We start from the raw sequence: 17,713 nt of genomic DNA on the forward strand, positions 1-17,713 counted from the left end.
TGAGAAATTCTTACATATTTTGAAAGAATATATTTATTTTTTATTTCATTTTGTCTTAAAGCTGAAGGATGTTTTATTGAAATGGAAAACATCTTTCTTGCTGGTTTCCTGATTACAGATTTTAGTTAGATAACATACTGTATCACAAAACTATTCTGGTGCCAATGCCCTATAATAATTTTATTTTATTTTATATCTTTAAAATTAATTAATTTTTTAAATTGACAAAAATTGTATGTATCTGTTGTGTACAACATGGTGTTTTGAAATATGTACATATTGTGGAATGGCTTAATAGAGCTAATTAACATATGTATTAACTCACATACATTCTGTGTTATGAAAACACTTAAAATTTACTCTTAGTGATTTTCAAGAATATAAGTCACCATGTTGTATGATAAAGATCTTAAACTTCTTCCTATTTCACTGAAATTTTGTATCCTTTGGCTGATATTCTTCCACCACCTTCTCCCAACCCCCTCACCTAGCTTCTGGTAATCACCATTCTACTTTCCAACTTGTTTCTACGACAACTTTTTTAGATCCCACATATAGGAGAGATCATGTGATATTGGCCTTTCTGTGCCTGACCTGTTAGAAAGTAAAGCTCTTCCTCAAAAATGTCATGAGGATATTACCCTGTGTTTACCACTAAGGAAGACTCAAGAGGATGTAGCTATCGTCAAGTGTAGCAAAGCCATCCTTAGAAACATGCAATCACCACTCCAAAGAGGCCTGCTGCATTTCATCTTTCCCCTGCACCACTACTCATATTTAGTCTGTAAGCTCCGTGGAGACAGGAGTTATGTCTTATTCATCATTATGTCTCAGCATCTGATACTGTAACCGATACAGATGTCTACTTGGCTCAACCCTTGTTGAAACCAAAACTACCAGGAAAAGAAAACCAAAAGGAAGAAAAAAGGAAAAGAACCAGAAAGAAGAAAATAATTTATTTTTCCTTGAGAATGTATATCAAATTAGGCCTACTGTGAAATGGACTTACTGAACTTAATATAAACATTCTTGTGCCACATTCTGGTTACTAATCATGCTGCGTATTTTTACCATTACTGCCTAGGTTTACCTTTGCACATAATCTATTCATGCATCTCAGTTGCATGATAAATAGTCCTAATTACTGATTTCTTTCTCTGTTTATATTTATTTGACAAATATTTATTGAATGGCTAACATGCATCTATCAGTTAAGCAAATAGAGTCAAAGTCCCTCCTCTCAGAATTTCCTAGTAGAGGGGGAGAGTGAAAAATAAACACATGAAATAGCAGGTTGTGAATGTTTGGTGAAGAGTAGCAACGATGGAAGAGCTAATTTGTATAGAATAATTAGGAAACTCCTGTCATAAGATGATATTTGAGAAGATATATGAAGTGAGAGGAAAAACGATATTTTATTTGAAAAGAGTATTCTAGTTAGTTAGTGGCAATAGGATGTGCAAAGGCCCTGAGCTAGGAAGAACAGATCTGTTGTGATGATAATCATCAAGAAGCTAGAGTGGAATGAGAAAGGGACAGAAGAGTAGAGGATGAAGTCACAGAGTTACTGGATAGCCACCATATGTCATATTTTGTAATTCAGGGGAGATTTGCATTTTATTCTTAGTATAAGACTATGATGGAATCATCCCTCAATTTCTCTCCTGAATTAACAAGACCTCTGCTCCAAGATGAGACAGTTTATTTGGAGTGAGTGCAACTACATGGACAGCACATGTGGAAGGGAGAATTATAAGAAATCCATTTACCCAAAGTTTAGTGAGGGAGATAGGACAATGGATGATGAAGTACCCATCTGTACTCAACAGTGTCAGTAATGATTTAATTGTGTACATGGAAGTCTATTTCCTTATGGTTTATACCTTGCATCTGAATTGTACACATTCTTTGATATATATTAAATATTATGCAATAAAACTTAAATATTGATGTATAATTTAAGATGGACTTTATATTCATGGTATTTACATTTGATGGAATAAAGTGTTTATTTCCTTTTCCAGCAACTGAGTGTATTGGTATTTATTATCTACCCTGCTTTATACAATAAAATAGTTAAACATATTTAAGCTTTCATATTTCTTCCTCTCCAATCCTAATTGAAATTTTGTTTTAAGTAGCTTTGTAAAACTTACAATCTACATTTATACCAAAGGATTAGACACCTTAAAGAAAATGAACTATCAGATATTTACAAAATATTTCAGAGGTGAAAAAACAAATGCAATTTCAAGGATGTATTGAATTTATTCACCATTTAGCAAGCAGCACACAATGTGATACATCAATGTTTCTCCATTTTTTTAACTTTCATTAATTTTTGAACTATGCTATTGAATAGCATTCATAAACAGTTTAAAGTTTTCAAATATTGTCAACTTATGAATTTTAGATTTATTCCAACACATAAGTTCTACTCATTTTAAGTTTTCTCTAACTTGGCCATTTATGAGCACATTTATAGAAAAATATCATTAACTTTAATGGGCACTACATGCATCATAAGTCAGTTCAAATCTTAATATATACAATCTTAAGAAACCTAGTGCTACATTTTCTGTAATAAAATATATGTGTACAAATTCTTGATGTGAAATGCTTTTGTATTCCAGAAAGCAAAATATTTTTCTTTCTTAAAAGTATGAAGAAAGTATGTACAATCTGCAAATGATATCCTTACCATCAAAGTGTGATGAAGCTATGAGTGGCAGACCTCTTGAATCTGTTATCATAAGTTATGATTTCTCCATCAGATTTAGTTTCATAGAGGAAGGGGCTAGGACCAATTTGCATTTCTTAATCCCTCCATCCACTTAACTCTGAGAGTTCATTGGACCAGCCATGGTGGTAGGGCCTGGGAAATGAAAAGATTGACACATCACAGGCTTTCTTCTACAAGATTCTATGCCTTTGTAATTGCAAATACACAGCTAGCATTTGTGAAGTGCTTACAATGTGTTAGGTAACTTTATAAGTGTTTTTTGTCTATTAATCCTCAAAGCAACTTTATGAATCTGACCTTTTTTTTTTTTTAACTAAACAGAAAATTGGATCAGAGATTAGTTTTCTTACCCAAGGGGAAGAAGTTTAGAGGTTTGAATCTAGACAGTCTGGCCTTAACATTTATTGTCAACTCCCTTAGAGAGAAATAAATATACACCAAATAATAAGAATAATATGAACAGTAGTAGTAATAGTTGACATTTTAAACAGAGGAAAAACCACTGTTGATCAAATGGGAAAGGTGCATATTTATTAAAATAGGTAAGAAAAGATTATTAAGAACTGTGGCTCAATTAATATATTGAACCATCAGCCAGCAAACATCTAGGCGTAGCAAATTTGATCATTTGGATGAAATGGATCAACATCTTCAAACACAATCTGACAAAATTCACATGCAAAATATAGTCAATCTAAATAAGTCTATTAAAGAAATTGAAACAGAAAGCACCAGGTTCAGATGATTGCAATGGTAAATTGTACCGAATATTTAAAGAAGAAATTATACCAATTGTCTACAACCTCTTTCAGAAGATAGAAACAGAAGGTATACTTCCTAGCTCACTTTATGCAGCTAGCATTTCTGTAACATCAAAACCAGAAAAGGAGACTACAAGAAAACTATAGACCAATATCTCTCATGGACATAAATGCAAAAATCCTCAACAAAATAGTAAATCAAATCCACCAATGTATGAAATACACCATGACCAAGTGGAATTTGTCTGGATATGCAAGGTTGGATGAACATTTAAAAATCAATTATTGTAACCTATTACATCAACAAAATAAAGAAGAAAAATTACATGATCATACCAAGATGCAGAAAAAGTGATTGACAAAATCCAGCACCCAGAATCATATTATACATGGCCTTCTGTGTTTGACTTTTTCACTTAGTATAGTTTCTTCAAGATTCACCAATGTTGGACCATAAATCAATAATTCATTTTTATTATGGATGAATAATATTTTATTTAATGACATACCATTTTATTAATTCATCAATTGGTGATCATTTGGATTGTTTCCAAATGCATTTAGGATTAATTTTTATATAAGGTAGGAGGTAAGAGTCCAAATTATTATTATTTACATGTGGATATCCAATTGTCTAATTGACATTGTAGAAAATAATATTTTTTCCAAAATGAATTTCTTGGAATATTTTCGAAAAATCAACTGATCATAAACATAGATATTTCTGGACTTTTGATTCTATTTCCCAGATATATATGTTATCAAAGTATCATATATCCATGATTATTGTAGCTTTGTTGTAAGTTTTGAAACTGGAAAATGAGAATCTTCCAATTTTTTTTTAAATTTGTTTTTGCTAATATGGATTACTTGCTCTTATATATATATTTTGGTATCAGATTGTCAGTTTTTTCCCAAAACAAAAACAAAGAAAGCTGCAATTTTCACAGGGATTTATTTAATTAAATGTTAAAGCAATTTTGGAAGTATTGCTGTCTTAACGATATTAAATCACATATATGAACTTGATGACTTTCCATTTAAGTATTCTTTAGTTTCTTTTATATTTTACAGTTTTTACAAGTCTTTTACTTTCTTTTAAAAAATATTTATATGCACGTATTTTGTTCTTTTTGATGCTATAATGATCATTTTTTTAACTTTATTTTTGGATCATTCATTGATAGCATGTAAAAATACAAATTGTTCTTTTCTTTATTGATATTACGTCCTGCCTGAAACCTTGCTGAACTCATTTACTAGGTCTGATAGTTTCATTGTGAATTGTATAGAGTTTTCTGTATACAAAATTATACCATCTGTGTTTGAGAGACTCTTTTTCCTTGCCAATCTGAAAGACTTTTATTTCTGTTTTTTGCCTAATTCCCTGAATAGAACCTCTAGTACAATGTTGAGTGGAAGTAAGGAGGGCAAAAATCCTTAGATATTAAAAAAAAAAGAGGAAAGATTTAACCATTAAGTATAATGTTAGCTGTGGTTTTTATCAGGTTAAAGAAATTCCTTTGTATTAATATTTCTAGTTTGTTGGGTGTTTTTTTTTTTATCATAAAAGGGTCGAATTTTGTTAAGTGTTTTCTATGTGTCTATTGAAATGATCATGTGGTTTTTGTTCTATATTCTATAGTCATGCATAGCTTAACTACAGGAATAAATTCTGAACAATACATCCTTAGGCAATTGTGTCATTGTGTAGACAGCATAGAGTGTACTTACACCAACCTAGATCGTATAACCTACTACACACTTGAGCTATATGGTATAGCTCAGGGGTCCTCAAACTTTTTTAACAGGGGGCCAGTTCACTGTCCCTCAGACCGTTGGAGGGTCGGACTATAGTTTATAAAAAGAACTATGAACAAATTCCTATGCACACTGCACAAAGTTGGCTCCTAAGCAGGACAGGCAACAATGGCAAAAATACCCGGCAGGCTGGATAAATGTCCTCCGAGGGCCGCATGTGGCCCTCAGGCCATAGTTTGAGGACCCCTGGTAGCCTATTATTCCTAGGCTACAAACCTGTACATTATGCTACTGTGCTGAAAAATATAGGCAATTGTAACATAATGGTAAATATTTGTTTATCTAAACATGTCTAAACATAGAAAAGGTACAATAAAAATATGGTATAACAGATTAACAAAAAAAGGTACACCTGTACAGGGGACCTACCATGGATACAGCTTGCAGGGCTAGAAATAGCTCTGGGTAAGTGAGTAAGTGGGGAATGAATATGAAGGCTTAGGACATTACTGCACACTACCACAGACTTTATAAACACTGCACATTGAAGCTATGCAAATTTATAAAGAAATAGTTTTATCTCTTCAATGATAAATTAACCTTAGCTTACTATACTTTTTAACTTTTTAAACATTTTAATTTTTTTACCTTTTTGACTCTTGAAATAACATTTAGCGTAAAATACAAACATTATTCTACAAACTTTTTTCTGTTCTTTATTTTTGTTTTTACTTTTTCAACTTTCTTGTTAAAAACTAAGACAAAAACTTATGCTTCAACCTACACAGGATCAGGATCATCAGTATCACTGTTTTCTATTAATAGTTCTACATCTTTTTCCATTGGATGTTTTCAGGGACAATAACACACATGGAGCTGTCATTTCCTATGATAAAAACACCTTCTTTTTAAAATGCCTCCTGAAGGACCTGCTTGAGGCTATATTACAGTTAATTTTTTTTTATGTGTAAGTAGAAGGAGGATACTCTAAAATAATGATAAAAGGTAGAGTAAATACTTAAACTAGTAACAGAGTAACAGAGTCATTTATTTTCATTATCAAGTACTATATATGCTGTACATAATTATATGTGTTGTACTTTTATATGACTGGCAGCACAGGATTGTTTATATCAGCATCACCACAAACACATGAACAATGAGTTATATGCCAAAGTTATGGTGTATATGACACCACTGAGCAATAGGAAGTTTTCAGCTTCATAATAGTTTTATGGGACCACCATTGCTGACGTGGTCTGTTGTTGATGGAAAGATAGTTATGTAGTGTATGACTGCATTAATATGGTACATATATTACATTGATTTTCTTGTCTGTTAATCAACCTTGTATTTTCAGGATGAATCCCATTTGGTCATAGTATATAATGCTTTTTGAATATTGCACAATTCTGTTTGCTAGTATGTAGTTGTTAATTTTTACATCTTTATTCATAAGGTATATTAGTTTATAGCTTTTTTTGTCCTTGTGATGTTTTGTTTGGTTTTGTTACCAGGGTAATACTGACCTAATAGAATGAGTTGAGAAGTGTTCCCTTCTCTTCTAATTTTTGGAATTGCTCACAAAGAATTGGTATTCATTCTTCTTTAAATGTTTGGTATAATTCAACTTCTAGGGATGAACTTTGTGAGTTTTTTATTTTTTTAATATCAGAAATTCATTCTGTTTACTTTTTATACATTTATTTAAATTTTCTATTTCTTCTTAGGTTAGTTTTGGTCAATCGTGGCTTTCTAGGAATTTGTCAATTTTATTAATTTATCTAATTTGTTGATTCTTTATAATCATTTTTATATTTATGAAGTCAGTAGTACCTTCTTTTATTCCTAATTTTAGTAATTTAATAATTATTTTCCTTTTTTCTATGGTTGTTTTAATGAGAGTTTTGTTAATCTTTCAAATAACAACCTTTTTGTTTTCTTTTACTTTATATTCTCCATTTAAATTTATTTCTGCTTTATCATTATTATTTCTTTTTTTTCCACATGACCAGAGTTAAATTTACACTTCTTTTTCTAGTTTTTTTAGTTTTTCAAGTTAGAAAGTTTGGTTATTTGTTTGGAATCTTTCTTCACATTCATTTCTAATTTCATTTCATTCTGATCATGCTAAGTCTTTAAAATCTGTTATGTGTTTTACACACATCACACATCTCAGTTTGAACTAGCCATATGTTTCAAGCGCTCAATACACACATGACTAGTAGCCAGTGTATTGGATAGCAAAAATGTAGCAGTTTCAATTACTTACTGAATCTCTAGTCTTCAGTAAATTTCAATAATCAATTCTGTCACTTTTCCTCCATATAAATGCCACTTATTTATGCCAAAACACGATCTCTAATAGGAGTGGCCACAAAAGAGAGATATTTAGTAAGTAAGTGACTTGAGAATAAATGAAAAGATTCAAGTCCTCTGACTACCAAATTCTGCCTCCTGTTGAAATTATAGTACAAAGTTCACTCAAGACCAGCACCAATTTTAGTTCCTTAAATCCTGCCAACAGTCTTATGTTGAGTCACCAAGAATGTACTGGGACTGCCAGTCCTGGTGCTGATTCCACTTTATCTAATTTCTCCATATGCAGAGTTTCTCATCACTTGTTCAAAAGCCTAAATGATGCTGAAACAAGTTTCTAAGAACCCTTCAACTATGCACAGAGTAAGGTAATAAGGGAAGAGAAGATGGTAATTGTTACCTACTCTTTTTCATAATCAAAACAGGCATCTCACCTTTTGAATTAAATTTCAAATTAAAATTTGCCTATTCTCATAGGATTTTGAGGCATCTAGATTCTCTTTCAGATAGCCATTTCATCATAATTATTGTTACTATTATTAATTTTCCTGTCTCTCGCTATATATTTTTTAGCTTAAATAACTTAAGAAAAATTTTATATTTTGAAGAGATCTAACTATGTAGGTGTAGTTTTCAGGGAATGTTCCACAGACAGAAAACTGAAAGGTTATCAAAAGTATACAAAAATAATTATATATAACATGATTATGTTGGCTGGCAGAAAGTTTTTTCAGTTTGGCTACCTAGGATGGTCTGAGATAAGTAGCATCAACAGCATCTGGGAGCTTGTTAGAAAAACAAAGGCTCATGCTTAATCTCAGCTATACTGACTGAGAATTTATAGTTAACAGACTCACAGGTGATTTATATCTACATTAAGTCCAGAAACCCTGGTTTAGAGCAAGGGCAGTACTATCAGCCACTATTAGAATCATCTGGAGAGATTTTATCAATTCCAATGCTCAGGTGGCACCACAAATCCATTAAATCTAAATCTCTGAAATGTAACCCAGTTATCATTATTTGTTAAACTCCCATGTATTTCTAAATTTCCAGCCAACGTTGGAAACCACTCTCAGGAGAAAGATTCTTTTCCCGTTTGTCTTCATTGTATAAAATGGTTTTCAAAATAGATAAGAAGATAGTTTTAAAATTTCAAGTTATTCTGATGTTAAATAATTCAAGAATTACACCTGAAGAAACACTGTGTTATTTATCCTGTTTGGTTCATTGTAGGATAATCTCTTAAGAGAAGAACTAAGAAAATAACAATGAAACAAGTATAGTGCAGTCCTCCCGTGTTGGAAATGAAAACTTCAGCCTTGGACCTTGCCATTGTTTATACACAGCCACTCTGCAGTTTCTTAGAGAGAGAACTAGTATTAGATCACTGGACTCAGTGCAGTAAAATGTCCTAGATACAATCCTTTCCTGATAACTTTGCCATTTTACAATACCATTTGTCTAATAGATTGAATATTTTATTCAAATGCTACATAAATATTATTGATTAGAAGGGATACTGCAATACAGATTACATCCTCCTACTTTTCTTTTAAGAGGTTGTTGGTACCTGAGATGACTGTTGTTCAACTGCAAGTGGTTTTCATCTAAATCATACCATGTTTCAAGATTTCTTTTTCCTTTTTTTGACCCCTATCTGTACAATAGTATGAAGATTTTAAAATATCTAGACAATAGTAAACAAACCTCTGTTGTTCCTCTGAACTCTAGATGGACTGTGCAGGTTTGAGTCTATAGCAAATATTCTATCTTGGAAAAAAAAATAAAGCTGACAGTCATTGAGAGCCTAATATACGTAAGATGCTTGCCATGTATTATCTCATATAATCCTAATACAATTATTGCAGACAGCTAACAAGAGGCTGAGCTGGGATTGGAATACTAGCCTACATAATTCAAAAGCCTGTAAATTTTAAGTAGATCTCACACCCTGTAAATGTTCTAATGTTGCCTTTGAGTATAAGACTATAGACTTTGATTTTTAATCCTAAAACATTTGAGTTGAGAGGAAACTCACAGACAGTTGTTAGACAGTGAACCTGAGGTATGGAACATGGGAGGGAATTGGCCACAATCAGCTAGCTAAACTTCCATTAGGAATATGGATGCTTCACTAATTATTTGGCTATAGAGTATCTAGCTGGTGATTTAATGCCATTACTTTCACATTTATACTTCCATCCTTTCTGAAATAGAGTTATTGGTGGGAGGAAAGGGCTTTAAAAACAAAACATTCAATTACGGAAGATAATTTTTGTTTTTCTCAACTTCTTACTTTAAAACAGAATCTTACAAAGAACACATATAAAGCTAGCACCTAGATTAGTATTTTATTATACTTGTTCTATCATGTATCTATCCATTCTTCTACACAACCATTAATCCATCTTATTTTTGATGTATTTCAAAGTCAACTTTTCCTAAATGCCTTGCATGCATACCATTAATTAATCAATTAGTAGTCTCCCTGTAATGTAAAATTTACATATGATGAAATGTACAAGTCTTTTATTTATTCTGTTTTGATTTGCTGAGCTGGCTAAATTTATATACTTTGGTATTTCACCAAATCTGGAAAATTTCACTCATTATTTTTGCAAATAGTTTGTTTTGCCCTATTCTCACTCTCCTTTCCTGTTGAGACTCCAATTAAACTTATATTATACTTTTTAATACTTTTTGTACAAGTTACTAAGACTCTGACTTCTTTTTTCCAATAATTTTCCCAATTTCATGGACACTGTGATTTAGGAAAAACAACAACAAAAAAACCAATACTAAAACACATGAAGCTAAAGATAAATACAACTGGTGCACAAAAATAAAGTATCTGAATATAATGGAATGTTTGTATATTATTAAAAATGTCTGTCATATTTGTTTTATTTTTAGTTTGTTGTTTTTTTATATGTGAAATGCTGACATTTTTATACATTTTAAAGAGAAAAGATATAAGCAATGTTTTATTTTTGAACAGGGACTATTTCAAGCACAGTATCTTAAATTGTCTGCATTTCAGGTGGTGTTTACCCATCATGCACACAACCTTTAAAACATTTTAACTAATTTTGTCCAGTAAAAAACTGAAGAGGTAGAATTCTTTGAAATAATCTGTTGGTTTTTTTTTTATCTTATCTTGCCAGACAAATCATGCCAATAAATTCTCCATCTAATGCTCACCAACTAATATAACTCATATATCATTCAAACCAAAATGGGTTCTTTTATGCCAAATTTTAGGGCATTTTCAAAATAACAAATTATTCTGGAAACAGTATTTTTATTACTGCGTATTAGCTTGCACATAGACTGAGAGCAAGCTTTTCTCATTTAAAAATATGCTATATATGAACAAAGTTATTTTTCAATGGGATGGTGTCACCCTTAGTAGGTTGCTAGCATGAAGAGGTGTTTGCTGTTTTTGAGGGAAAATGCCGTATTCAATTGGTGGAAATGTACACAGCTGTGTTTAGGTTCATCAAACAGCTCACAATAAACATCTGAGGTTTGCTAAATTTCCAAATGTGTTTTGCCGCATGCATTTTCCCTTCTTTTTAAAGCATGGAGAGAGTTTCAAAAGTTGCCACTTCATCTGTTTATCAAAATAGAAGTATAAATAGGCTTTGCTGTCAATAAATTTTGTTGAATGGGTTTATGGCTTGTTTTTCTCTCTTCCATATAACAAAATGGCTCAGAAGTAAACAATCTAAAGCCAGAGGATTCAGGCATCATTGCCAGGATTTTCATATATTCTAGAATATGTGCTTCTACTTGCTAAATGTTGGCAACTTTGCTTGGGCACCAAACCAAGTCAGTCTCCCAGCTATATCATGCGGCTGCAGCTCTTCTCTGTTAACAGTTCTTTTTTGTTGCTTCTTTTTTTTTGGAATCATAATTTCCAGAGAGAAAACAGATTGTTTCTGGAAGCAAATCTTCTAAAACTGCAGTCCCCAAGCCCCAAGCTGTGCACCCGTACCGGTACATGGCCTGTTAGGAGCCGGGCTGCACAGAAAGAGGTGAGTGGCAGATAAACAAGGGAAGCTTCATCTGTATTACAACCAAGCCCCATCTCTTGCCGTCTCTCCCCGCCCTAATCCATGGAAAAATCGTCTTTCATGGAACTGGTCCCTGGTGCCAAAAATGTTGGGGACTGTTGTTCTAAAATATTAGATTGAACTATTATGGGTCATTGATATAATATCTTTCCTAATTTTTAGTCATAATCATAATTGGTCACACTCATGATCGAAGTGTGTGTGACTTTAGGTGCATTATTTATTTGTTGATTATGTTCTTTCATCTTCCCTTAATTTACTTCTAATCTTTAGCTATTAGAAATAGCAGATAATACTAGTTATTCTAAGCTATTCCAGCAAAGTTAAAATAAATTGAATAGAAAAACGACTTGATTATGGAAGAGAAGAAGTGCAAGTGAAAATGCTGAAGGGCTAATAAGAACTATCAAGTCAGAATTACAGAAGTACAGGGGGGAAAAAAGGTGATAATTTTAATTGATCAACAAAATGTGTGACTGTCCCTATCACATAAGCCCTACATCTTTTATGGAATCCTCAAATATCCCAAAACTACTTCTCTTTTCATTAGAAAACGCATCCCATTATTATTCTCCCATTATATTAATTTAAAAATTAAAATAAAAATTTTAAAAATGATGGAATGCAGCCAAATCTTGTGTTATAGGGAAATTCACAGGATGCTTTTAATAATTAACAAAAATGTAGAAAACAAATATAAAAATCTAAATATTCTGTACTAAAAAAAACACTAAAAGTCTAAATATAGGAATTATTACATTTACAGCAAAAATGTAATTAATTAGATAAGTTGGAAAAAATAAGAATTTAAAATACATCCCAAAATACTTTTTTGTGAAAATATTACTAAAAGTAAAATGTCTGAATGATAGAGAATTAGCTATTAAACTATTTGCCTCCCTAAAGAGAATCTAGAGATAGCTATTTTCATATCTAAATTATTTCAAACCATGGAGAAAAATTATAAGTCCTAAGCATTTAAACTTTTTATGAATTTAGGGGGAAAAGGATTAATTTGCCACCTCCTTTTATTAACTGAAACTAAACCTGACATACTGTGTCAAGAATATATTTAGAACAACTTCACTTTCAATTTACATTCCAGAATTTTAAACAGAGTAATAGTAAAACAATGTGATAGGGTAACCATTCATTCAGAACAAGAAGGATATTAAAAATTAAGATCTGGATGACTATTAGAAAATATAATTCTGTAACTTAAAATACCAACAGGTTGAGGACAAGTAGAAAAAGGTAAAATATTAGATATTTGATTCTGTTTTAGTGATATATTCTTAGATGAATATTCAAGTCATGCTAGAATGAGACAAATTTTAATATCAATATGATTCTTTTGATTAATTTGATTTCCTTAAGAAAAACCTTGTTTATGTAAATAAGTAGAGGATAACAGAAGAAATTTTGTAATAGTGAAGTACTCAATATTTTAACTTCTTCCAAGATAAGCAACAACTATCACATAAGACATTAAACATATTTTGGCTGATGAATTACTAGCTGAAAACTTAAATATGAGGCTGAGTTTTAGTGAAAGGAAAGTACCACACATATAAAATGATTTGTCTGTCAGTTCTGAGAAGTTCACATTCTTAATTTTTGGGAAAAGCAATAGCAATGCTTCACTAAGATTTATCAAGGAAGGTCTGTTTTTCAACTATTACGACATTAATTTGCAGTGCTTATGTACCTTAAAACCACCTTAAAAACATTTTAAAAACACTGTGATCTGTGTCATACCCCAAAGGATTCTGATTAATTATTCTACTAAATGACATAGAGGTTGAGATTTTTAAAAACTTTCCTAATGATTCTAACAGGGAACCAACCCATGTTGAGAGCCATAGATATTAAAACATCTGCTTTAACTGTTACATACAGAAAGGTTGAGAAAATTGAAATATTAATTAATTCAATGTATCTGTGCAAATACCATACTTCTTGAACATAATTTTTATTGTAATATGTTTATAAATACTGATACAAAGTAATGTTAAATAAAGCATATTATCCATTTATACAAACTATTACTGTACAGAAATTGCAAATGCAAAAGTGTGATTACAAGCATAATACATAAAAAGTATAAGTTACATTAAAAATATTTGCCTTTGACTATAGTATTTTTAATAACTTTGGAAAATATATTTTTACAGAAATTTTCCATGCTTTCCAATTTTTGTAACCAATAAGAAGGTATCAAGAAGGTATAATAAAAATAATTATTATGAATAAAATGTAAAAGCTCTCTATTGTTATGTAAAATGTGAAAAAATTCACTCTATGAACATAAAAAAATCAGAAAAAATTCAGGATGTGCATTAAGTAAGAGTAAACTAAGCCTAAGGGAGTTTATCTATTAAAAAAAAAAAAAGTTTTTTTGTTTTTTTTTTTTTCTTTTTTTTTTTTTTTTTTTTTGAGACAGAGTCTCGCTTTGTTGTCCAGGCTAGAGTGAGTGCCGTGGCGTCAGCCTAGCTCACAGCAACCTCAAACTCCTGGGCTCGAGCGATCCTTCTGCCTCAGCCTCCCGAGTAGCTGGGACTACAGGCATGCGCCACCATGCCCAGCTAATTTTTATATATATATATATCAGTTGGCCAATTAATTTCTTTCTATTTATAGTAGAGACGGGGTCTCGCTCTTGCTCAGGCTGGTTTTGAACTCCTGACCTTGAGCAATCCGCCCGCCTCGGCCTCCCAGAGAGCTAGGATTACAGGCGTGAGCCACTGCGCCCGGCAAAAAAAAAGTTTTTAACTTGGCATTTTTAACTTAGCTTGGCATTTCCAACAGACCGTAACTAAAGGAACCCAGCCTTTATCCAAATTTTAAGTCTTTTTTTCTTCAATATTATCTAAAGACCTACTCCTTGGAAAATAGCAACGTTTCAAACTGCCTTTAAAAATTCTTTCAAAGTTTAAGGTACAGATGAAAATTAAAATGAATAAATATATGTTATTGGGTATTTTTATGTGTAATTTTTCACTTTAGTTCCTAATTTTATAAAAAAAATCCTTAGACCTTAAAATGTTACAATATATTTAGCTAGAACCTAATTAACCAAAATCTTAGATTTTGAATGTTATTTTTAGCTCTGATTGATCTTAATGAAACAAAAGTCAAATGAGAAAAAAAAAAGCTTCGATACTTATTGATTATTTTAAAGATACAGTGCATGCAAGATTTACTACATATTTAGCCTATACCATATTCTCTAATTCTCGGTTAGGGAACCAGCCACTAAATACACATCCTTCTAATATTTAAAAAAAAAAGAAAGAGAAAGAAGAGAAAGAAAGAGAGAGAGAGAAAAAAAGTGAATTTGATTAGATGAGACCAAATGTAATTATTAAATTCTTATGACAATGAATAACCCTTGATAAGTAATTGTTTAATAAACAAAACTGCTTTGTAAACACAAGCCTTGCAAACAGAAAGAAAGAAAAGAAATAGATTAAAATACAGTAGAATATATGTGCACAGGAATATATAGCATGGGTAATGAGAGTTTTGTGAAATGTTTTTCAATTTTATATGTGCATTCTAATTGTGTATAATGTACAATGTATTCCTTACAGTATTTTTCAAACAAATTCATATGTCATTGACTAATGAACCAGAATTTTCTTCACTAAGAGATTCTGCTTCACTGAGGTTTGGCTTTGATTTTTATCAAATAGCAGTTTCAGCCTAATGGCCTGCCAATTAATTATTTTAAAACTGTTTGTTGAAGAAAGAAAAGTATGGTGTTTGGTATATGAGAATCCACCCAGTTTACAAGTTGGACCCAGTTTAAATAATTATCCTGGCCGTTTATATTTTACACAATTCTAGAGACATCAGTCTATTAAAAAAAGCAAATTATGTGTCTCTGTTGGCTAAACCAACTTGGATAATTTCACTATTTATGAACTGCTGTCAACGGGTACTCTGGCTATGTGAGTTTTCATGAAAGTTGAGTGCAAAGCAGACATGCTCTCTGGTCACCTAACTATGCAAATTGTTACAAGGACATTCTTTATCAGGGTAGTAAATATTTCAATAAATGTCAGTCACTGCCTTTGTTAAGGTACACAATCTATTCCCCTCTGGGTTCTGCTACAAAGGTAATTCCACTCGGTTTTTGAGATGAACAAACATAGACTGGGATATTTAAACTGGCTTCTTCAATGTCAAATAAACAGATAAAGAATCAAGATTAAACTTGTCTTGATTGTCTTTAAAAAAAATTAAAAAAAAAAAAGAACAGGTAGGGCTTTAGGTGATAGATCAAGGGAAAAAATGTTCCTAGAGTCTCTAAATTCACACCAGTTTTACACTCATATTTTTCCACCTTAAAAGATTTTTTTCACCTTTTCTTGGTTCTACAATTTCATTTATTTGAAATATTCATAATAGTTAAGTCACACTGTTGATTAGAAGAAAGATATTTACCTCAGGCCCGTCTTAAATCGTACTTTGTCCACAAGCAGGGCATCACCTTCAAGTATTTTACAGTTCTTATATTATAATGCTTCTAGACAATAATATGTTTCAATAATTATCAATACTATAAAATATCTTAATGAGCCAGAAAAAAAATCACCATACTTCAAAGCCCTGTTTCAGCATCATGTGAATCACTGACATAGCTATTGGTCTGTTATGATACTGGTTCACACTGTCATTTCTATTTAGGAAAAATCATATTATCTTTTTATGAAATATCTATTTTCTAAATAATGCAGTAAAGTAGATAATCCTAACTATATGCTATTATGCTAAAATCATTTTGGTCTTTTTGAAGATATGTTAAATTTATTAGATTGACCTGTTAGTACAAAGAATGAAATTTCCGAAAAAATAGTACAAATTTTAATGAATCATTTCTAAGATTGATTTATAAGTTGTTAAAATAAATACCCAATACAATCTTTGTATTTTGATACGTTCTATAGGAAACACAAAAGTAAATAATAACTGGCCTTGCTTCTCAAGCCACTTAGATTTTAAGAGGTTTCTGCAAACATCCAATCAAGTAACAATAGTGTCCCAATGAAAATGATAGAGAAGTCTTGCCTTTTCATTAATATCCTGGAATTAGATCAATTATTTTTACTGACTGGAGTTCCAGAAGGAATGGCAAAGTGGTACAAAAGAAAATATTTGAAGGTAGAATTCTATGACAATGTAGAATTGATGAGATAGATACTAATGAAAGAAGTGACGAAAGAGATGCACAAACCCAAAGAATGCCCAAAGATGCACAAGGATTACAAAAAGGATAAATGAAATGAAATCTGCATCACGGTGATAATGAAGAACACCAAAGATAAGGCACAGCTTTTATAAGCTGCCAGAAATAAAAGTTTACCTTCAAAGAGATAAAACTTGACAGATGACTTCTCTTCTATCACAGTGGATGTCAGAAGACAGAAATATGACAATATCAATATGCTATGAGAGCAATAACTGTCAACTCCTATCATTATAACTAGTGAGGGCATCTTTCAAAATGAAAGTAATATAAAGACATTTTATGAAAAAAATTGACATGGCATGCCACCTGCAGATACTTCCCATAGAAAATTCTAAATATTGTATTAAAGAAAGATTTGAGTATCAAGAAAGAAAGAAAATCACACAGTCTGTTAAATATATCAGTGACAAAATATGTTACTTGTATAAACAATAACAATGAGTTGTGGAGTTTAAATTAAAAATAGAGAAGAATTAAAATATACACAAATTAGGATTTAATTTTTGATATGGAAGAATGAAGTTAAAACATTCTAAATATTTGCATTTTGTGGAACAAGGTAAAATATATTAAATTTAGATATTGATAAATCAAGCGTATATTTTGTAATGGCTAGGGCTCATAATATAGAGTAGAAGAATCCAATATTAACTAAAAAGTAAATCAATATAAAATAGAGAAGAGAGGATCAATAAAATCAATACAATTAAAATTGGTATTTTGAATGTCTAAAACAATTAAAAAGTCTCTGGCAAGACTGAAGGCAGATGGAGGGTATGGAGAAAAGGTGTGTACT

Source organism: Microcebus murinus, chromosome 3, assembly GCF_040939455.1.
Source record: "Microcebus murinus isolate Inina chromosome 3, M.murinus_Inina_mat1.0, whole genome shotgun sequence".
Taxonomy (NCBI): Eukaryota; Metazoa; Chordata; class Mammalia; order Primates; family Cheirogaleidae; genus Microcebus; species Microcebus murinus.